Source organism: Leptonychotes weddellii, chromosome 6 (genome assembly GCF_054177405.1).
Source record: "Leptonychotes weddellii isolate Sample4059 chromosome 6, ASM5417740v2, whole genome shotgun sequence".
Lineage (NCBI taxonomy): Eukaryota > Metazoa > Chordata > Mammalia > Carnivora > Phocidae > Leptonychotes > Leptonychotes weddellii.
Window position 1 is genome coordinate 110,405,083 of NC_138374.1, and position 8,393 is coordinate 110,413,475.

Here is an 8,393-nt window from a genome sequence, read left to right on the forward strand (position 1 = left end):
TCTAATGGCTAGTCATAATTTTTTTGAGACAAATTATGATCACAAATAAAATGCACCAAATGATTTTCTTACAAATATATAAGGAATCTCATCCTTTTTATTCTATTACATAAGTTTTAATACTACATTTTATAATTAACAAAGAATCAAGTTAGTGTTGAGAAATATATGTTGGTTTATTTTCAGTCAACTTTTGTAAAAAATACTAAATTTTTAAAGGTGAAATTCATTGAAGATGTCTATAGACATAAAATAAAGCTTCTCATTTTGATTAGGATTTTGGCTAAAATTAATACATTAAATTTGGTTATTCAGGGGCTTCTGGGTGGCTCAGTCCATTAAGCGTATGCCTTCAGCTCAGGTCATGATCCCAGAGTCCTGGGATCCAACCCCACAACAGGCTCCCTGCTCAGCAGGGAGTCTGCTTCTCCCTTTCCCTCTGCCTCTCTCCTGCTTGTGCTCCCCTCTCTCAAATAAATAAATAAATAAATAAAATCTTTAAAAAATAACAATATCTTTCACTTATTGTATTAAAGTGCATTTTTGTGTTCTAGGCACTATCTAAGCATTTTACATGTATTAACTCATCACAACAGTCTTATAAGATGCATTATTATCAGCCTCATTTTATAAAGAAAGAAATCCAAAGCATTACATTTTCACAGATTTTAAGTATCGGATCTGGGAGTTGAACTCAGACTCCAGGTCAAGTCTACATGCTCAGCACTGTGTCATACTGCCTTTATACAGATATCATGTATTTAGATACTATGGAGAATTTTTCCTCTCCAGCTTAAACAAACTCAAAAAACTTGATGTCTTTTCCAGTGCATTTTCATTAGATTTTGCATCTGATTTATGATATCCTTTTATTACTTACTCTGCCATCATGTGCCCTCTGTATTTACTTGAATTCTATTCATCTTCTTAAAATGACAACTTCTAGTGTGGTGAAGTAGAAAAATTAATCCCAGTAAACGTATTCTCTGAACTAAGAATGCTTGGTATTTGGAAATCCTATGCATGGAAACCACCTCCCCTCCGCCTTTAGATTGAAGCTGTTTACTCCCTTTCTGTTCGTCCTTTCTAATGCCCATGCTTTTTTTTTTTTCTTTTTTTTTTTAAATTTTATTATGTTATGTTAGTCACCATACAATACATCATTGGTTTTTGATGTGGTGATCCACAATCCATTGTTTTCGTATAACACCCCCATGCTTTTAAATCTGAACCTTCCTCACTGAAATTAGAAATGTTTCTCGCTTTTTCCTTTCATCCCCTCCTCCTTCTGATGCTCAGAAGTCCTGCTGTTACCATAAGAAAAGGGAAGAAGTCATTGCTACACCTGGGGGCTGAATTTCCTCAGACTGCTCCTAGCATCTGGAGTTGAACTCAAATTTTTCACTTAAATGGTAATTAAACTATTGAGTCTTACAACATTTCTCAAAGCAAAGAGTCCTGCATCAGAATCACCAACAGTATCTGTTAAGCAGATTCATGGACTTCACCTCAGACCTACTGACTCAAAATCTCTATGGTCCCAAATCCACATTTTTAAAAAGACAAATTTAAAACTCAGTGTTACCATTCCTTCCTGGAATTTAAAATTTGTTGCATCCTGCAAAAGGAGTGTTTTATGGATTATTCTGGAAACTTGTATAGTGTAACTAATTTAAGGTTAGGGGTTTTGTCATTTAAAATCCCCCCACTGCCTTAGTGGAGATTGGTTCCTGGTAGCTGGATGATTATTTGCTGAGGAAAGTGATGGGTGTGGGAATATTACCTTTGGAGATAGAAGCTGATGCTATATTTAATTATGCTTGTTGTACAGGGAATATACAAGGGTGAGGGATGAGCAGGAGGCAGGGAAAGAAAGGCAATTTAAGAAAGGAAATTCCAGAAGGAAAGCTAGGTGGCTGGTCTCTGTGCTATTGAGGATGGCAGAGCATGACTGCTTGAAGGAATGGCCAGAGAGAATCAAGGGGAGAGGCAGGTAAAAAAGGAATTTTTCAAAGGAAATGTTGCATGTAAGGGCATGAAGGATCTCTTTGACTCCATCAATATTCAGGAAAAATATAAAACCCATAAGACGCTTAGAGCTGTGAGCTTTCTTGAGAAAGTGCATGATGGTGTGAGTTGCCTCCAGGTTATCACAGGTCAGAGCAGAGTCCACCCACATATATGAGAAGGCAGCTGGACATCCTTTGGAATGATGCATGTATAATACTTGCAAAGATATTTCACACCTCCCAGGTCTCCAGACTCCCTGTGCTGTTTTATATTGTTTGGGGGCTGGGAAAAGAGGCACTGACCTGGCCTGGGAGGTGTAAGGGGACTGAGATGAGGAAAGCTAGAGAAAAACTGGGAGTCAAGATTCTGGTGGGGAGACGGGGTGAGAGTCTAGAGTTGCTGTGGCTGAGGTTGAAGAGATTGCTGTCTGTGTTCTCTTCTAGGATTTTGATGGATTCCTGTCTCACATTTAGGTCTTTCATCTATTTTGAGTCTCTTTTTGTGTATGGTATAAGAGAATGGTCCAGTTTCATTCTTCTGCATGTGGCTGTCCAATTTTCCCAACACCATTTGTTGAAGAGACTGTCTTTCTTCCATTGGATATTCTTTCCTGCTTTGTCGAAGATGAGTTGACCATAGAGTTGAGGGTCCATTTCTGGGTTCTCTATTCTGTTTTGTGCCAGTAACATACTGTCTTGATGATTACAGGTTTGTAATATAGCTTGAAGTCTGGAATTGTGATGCCACCAGCTTTGATTTTCTTTCTCATCAGTCCTTTGGCTATTTGGGGTCTTTTCTTATTCCATACAAATTTTAGGATTATTTGTTCCAGCTCTGTGGAAAATGTTGATAGTGTTTTGATAGGGATTGCATTGAATGTATAGATTGCTCTAGGTGGCATAGACGTTTTAGGGCTAGTATCCAAAATCTATAAAGAACTTATCAAACTCAATACCCAAAGAACAAATAATCCAATCAAGAAATGGGCAGAAGACATGAACAGACATTTCTCCAAAGAAGACATCCAAATGGTCAACAGACACATGAAAAAGTTCTCCATATCCCTTGGCATCAGGGAAATTTAAATCAAAACCACAATGAGATACCATCTCACACCAGTCAGAATGGCTAAAATTAAGAAGTCAGGAAATGACAGATGTTGGCAAAGATGCAGAGAAAGGGGAACCCTCTCACATCATTGGTAGGAATGTAAATTGGTACAGACAGTCTGGAAAACAGTATGGAGTTTCCTCAGAAAGTTGAAAATAGAGCTACCCTATGACTCAGCAATGTAGTACTAGGTATTTACCCCAACAATATAAAGGTAATGATCTGAAGGGGCACTTGCACCCCGATGTTTATAGCAGCAATGTCCACAATAGCCAAACTATGGAAAGAGCACAGATGTCCATCAACAGATGAATGGATAAAGAAAATGTGGTATATATATACAATGGAATACTCAGCCATCACAATAAATGAAATCTTACCATTTGCAATGACATGGATGGAACTAGAGGGTTTTATGTTAAGAGGGTATTATTCCACTCATATGTGGAATTTAAGAAACAAAACAGAGGAGCATAGGGAAAAGGAGGGAAAAATAAAACAAAATAAAATCCGAGAGGGAGACAAAGAGACTCTTAATCATAGGAAACAAATTGAGGGTTACTGGGGGAAGTGTGGGGAGGGAATGGAGTAATTGGGTGATGGGCATTAAGGAAGGCACAGGATGTAATGAGCACTGGGTGTTATATGCAACTGATGAATCACTAAACTCTACCTCTGAAACTTATAATACACTATATGTTAATTATTTAAATTTAAAGAAATTTTATGGTCTTTAGCATTCTGTCTGTTCTCTCTCCCTCTTTCTCTCTCTTTTTTTTTCATATCCAGCCAGTTCTTAGTCAGGTCAATCCTACCTCTTTATCCTCTTATGTCCATTCTACTATAGATAAGGACCTACTCATCAACCACTTGGATTCCTACAATAGCCTTTGAACAGATGCCTTGGTCTCCAGTCTTGTCCCTGTTTCCAATCCACTGGATGCACTCTGCTCAATAAATGTACAATTCTCATTATGTTACTCTGCTGTTCACAGCTGCTCGAAGGCTCCCCATCCATTTCAGGTAAAGAAACAAACTTTGCATGGCCTAAAAGACCCTTCAAAAGCCACTGCTCTAACTTCTTCAAATGCAATTTAAGTCTTCTTCTCCTTAAATGCTAGCTTTCTATATCTGCATCATATTCTCTCCACCTCTGGGCCTTGGCTCATGTTCTTCTCTCTAGTTGTAGCGCCCCCGCCCCCTGCACCACCCCACATTCACCAGGCTAGCTCATAATCAACCTCATGTTTTTGGCAGATCAATAGGAGATTCTGAAAACTGTTCTAATTCTGTGAGATTCCTGTCAGTGTTCATGAGAAGCTATTCTCATATCATAACAATACTGATTATATGAAAATTAAATGTGTTAATTAAGACAGTGTGCCAAGCATTGAGTCAGGCCTTAGGAGATAAAGGTGAGTAAGACATAGCTTCTGTACTTGAGGAATACACAGTCCAGGGAGGACAAATGTGACTAAATATTTTACAATATGGAAAAGTGTTCTAGTAGAACTATAAAATCACCAAGAAGGTCATGGCCCCCTTTCCTAGGGAAGTTGGGTAAGACTTCACAAGTTACACAAACCTTAAACCCTACTTAAGAAACAAAACAAAATAAGCAGGATTGGCCAGGTAGAGAAGGAAAGAAGAGAAACTCTAGGCAAAGGGAATATCATATTATTATAGTAACCAGCCTTAACATTATTATTTCATTTGCTAACACTTCTGCTAACACTGTTGCTTTGACTTTCTCACATTTGCAAGGCCTTAAGTTGAGTTACAGAGAGTGGCACTGGGTAATTTTTACTACACACATTTACTCATTTCACAGCTAGGGTAGGGGGTGGTATTGTGTTGATGTATATTTATTGTCTGAGAGTTCCTTGTTTCTTTGTGTGGTCACAGACAATTTTGGAAGTTCTTTCATAGATGGTGGCCTATGCAAGTTTCAATCACAGCTCTCTCAAAGCTTGCTGACTCCTATATTTTCACCGTGGGAATATTTTTGCCTCTTGTGTAAACTGAAATGTGTATTACATTCGGTGTTGGTGGTTTATTTGGGGTGTTTAGACATATTTACATTTTTGCTTAGGGAAGCATCTTGCCGAACTGTGACTAGAAACTGTGAATACCACTAGGAAACAGATCTTTATAATATTGGCAAGGTTCTCATGTTCACTGTAAGCTCTATTTAAATATCTTTGGGGTTTGTCTGTGGAACACATATGTTCTAATTAATTGATTACACATTAATAAAGATGATAACAAATTAACAGTTGTAAATAATTTTTCAATGGTAGTGCTAGCATGATAAAACAGGCTTTGTTAAACTTCTGTTCCATGAATTCTACTTACCCAAATAGAAATGGTTTAGACTTGCTCTACTTTAAAAATGAGGTAATGGTCTATTAAAACTGGCTGCAAAAGTAAGTTACGGTGATTTTCTGCCATTCCTCATCTCATCACCCCCTTCTACACTCATTTGATCCTTAAATAAGCTTATTTGCTGCAGTTCTTTTTTCAACTGCAGTAATAATAATTGACATTATTATTATAAACACGTATATCACTCATTGTGTGCCAGGTAACATTTGGAGCATTTTATGGATATCTAATTATTTAATACTTACAGTAACTCTGTGGTTACACTATTAGGATTCCATTTTACAGACAAGGAAATTAAAATGAGAGGTCAGTAATGTGCTCAAGTTCACAGAGTTAGTAACTGATGGTGCTGGAATATGAATCCAGACAGTCTAGCCCCAGGGATTGTGTCCTTAAATAAACTACCTCTTTTTTTTTTTTTTTAAAGATTTTATTTATTTATTTGAGAGAGAGAGAAAGCATGAGGTGGGGAGGGTCAGAGGGAGAAGCAGACTCCTCGCTGAGCAAGGACCCCGATGCGGGACTCGATCCTGGGACTCCAGGATCATGACCTGAGCCGAAGGCAGTCGCTTAACCAACTGAGCCACCCAGGCGCCCTAAACTACCTCTTTTTATAGCAGTCTTAGTAAATATGCTTTTATTCACATAGAAGGGGTTTAGCTGATTTAAACAATTAAACACAGGGAACCTTGAATACTCAAAGTTTACCTAGTCTTAAACTGGAAGTGAGAACTTGAGTCAAAGGAGATGGTAGGATCAAGTAGGAGTAAGAATATGGACTTGTCGATTATGATAATACCCATGGTTGTGATATAGATTCAAAGTGTGATACATAATAGGATTCAACAATCTTAGTTGAATAAATGAAAGAGTGAATGAATGATTAATATTGTGCAGGATATAAAATCTCCTAGTTATGTCATTGGTAAGTAGCTCGTTCAGGCTACTCTTTGGAGTGAGAAAAGAAACTCAATACACTAGCAACTCCCTGCAGGGCCAACATCCAGCAATCCCAAGAGAATAGAGGTAGGAGAATGGGATACGGGAGAACCATATAGAAATAGTAGCAGTTACATTTCTTCCCATTGATAAAACGGAATCGTTACATTTTTAATGACCCCTGTGCTTAGATTCTTATCTTTCTTTTTTCATGCTTTCTTTCCATTAATCTTGTTCTCTTTAAAGTTTGGAATACAGTATCCATTTTGAGGAGAAGGATTTATCCCAGTTCAGCTTTAGAGCTGAAAGAAGCAGGACAAGGGAGCTGATGTCAGGTCTCCATTACTGAGTTCAGAGGTGGAACCAGACTATCTTCCTGCCCCATGCCTGCACCTGAGCAGCTCACCAACATCGGAAAAAAGCACACAACTGACTTTATTTCATTTTACAACGGTGACCATATATCTCATTTGGACACTCAACATTGCCTGACAGTCTTATTACAGTTCCCTAGCATAGTCATCTTCTCACTTTATAAAACGACCATTCACTCCTTCTCTTGTCTTGATAAGTCTCCTAAAATTTCTGTTCATTCTCAGCCAAATCATTTCCCTCATTCCATTTATTTTCCATTTCTCTCATTCCATTTATTTTGAGAACATCAGTAAATCATACAGGAAATTTCTCATCTTCCTACTGCTAAGTCTACCTACCCATTTGTCTGTCAACCCCCCTGCCATCTTCCTGTTAATGTAAGTGTCCCTACTTTTATCTAAGCCTCTCTTTTACTCGGGATGGGAATCCTATGCTTCTTGCCCTTTCAAGGACTTTGCTTCTGCAATAGTTTTCTTCTATTCTTCATAGAAATATTTTCTTCTCTGATCGAACTTCAGTTGGCCTATGAATATGCTCTAACATTTCCTATTCCAAGCAAAAAAAAAAAAAAAAAAAAGCATTGGACACATATCTCCCTCAAGTGGCAGCCTCATCTCTCTGACCATTTTCATAGTTTTATAGTTAACCTGTAGCTGCTATCCCTCATTTGCTCTCCATGCATTTCCTCCTCAAAGTCCTTCTTCACAGATCTGAGTTGAACATTCACATATCTGTCTGATTTCACTTGAACTCTCAGCAGCCTTCAAGACAGTTGTCACCCTCTCTTTTTTAAAGCAATAGCTAATGGGTGTATCAGTTAGCTATTGCTTCATAACACATCATCCTAAAACTCCGTGGCTTAGAATAATTTATGATTTGGGGTCTTTTCTGGTTCCATACAAACTCAAAATGGATAAAAGACCTCAATGTGAGACAGGAATCCATCAAAATCCTAGAGGAGAACATAGGCAGTAACCTCTTCAACTTGGGCCACAGCAACTTCTTTCAAGACACGTCTCCAAAGGCAAGGGAAACAAAAGCGAAAATGAACTTTTGGGACTTCATCAAGATAAAAACTTTTTTTTTTTTTAAAGATTTTATTTATTTATTTGACAGAGAGAGACACAGCGAGAGAGGGAACATAAGCAGGGGGAGTGGGAGAGGGAGAAGCAGGCTTCCCGCTGAGCAGGGAGCCCGATGTGGGACTCGATCCCAGGATCCTGGGATCATGACCTGAGCCGAAGGCAGACGCTTAACGACTGAGCCACCCAGACGCCCCAAGATAAAAACTTTTGCATAGGAAAGGAAACAGTCAACAAAACAAAGAGGCAACCTACGGAATGGGAGAAGATGTTTGCAAGTGACACTACAAAGGGCTGATTTCCAAGATCTATAAAGAACTTCTCAATCTCAACACCCAAAAAACAAATAATCAAGTCAAAAAATGGGCAGAAGACATGAACAGACACTTCTCAAAAGAAGACATACAAATGGCTAACAGACACATGAAAAAAATGTTCATCATCATTAGCCATCAGGGAAATTCAAATCCAAACCACATTGAGATACCACCT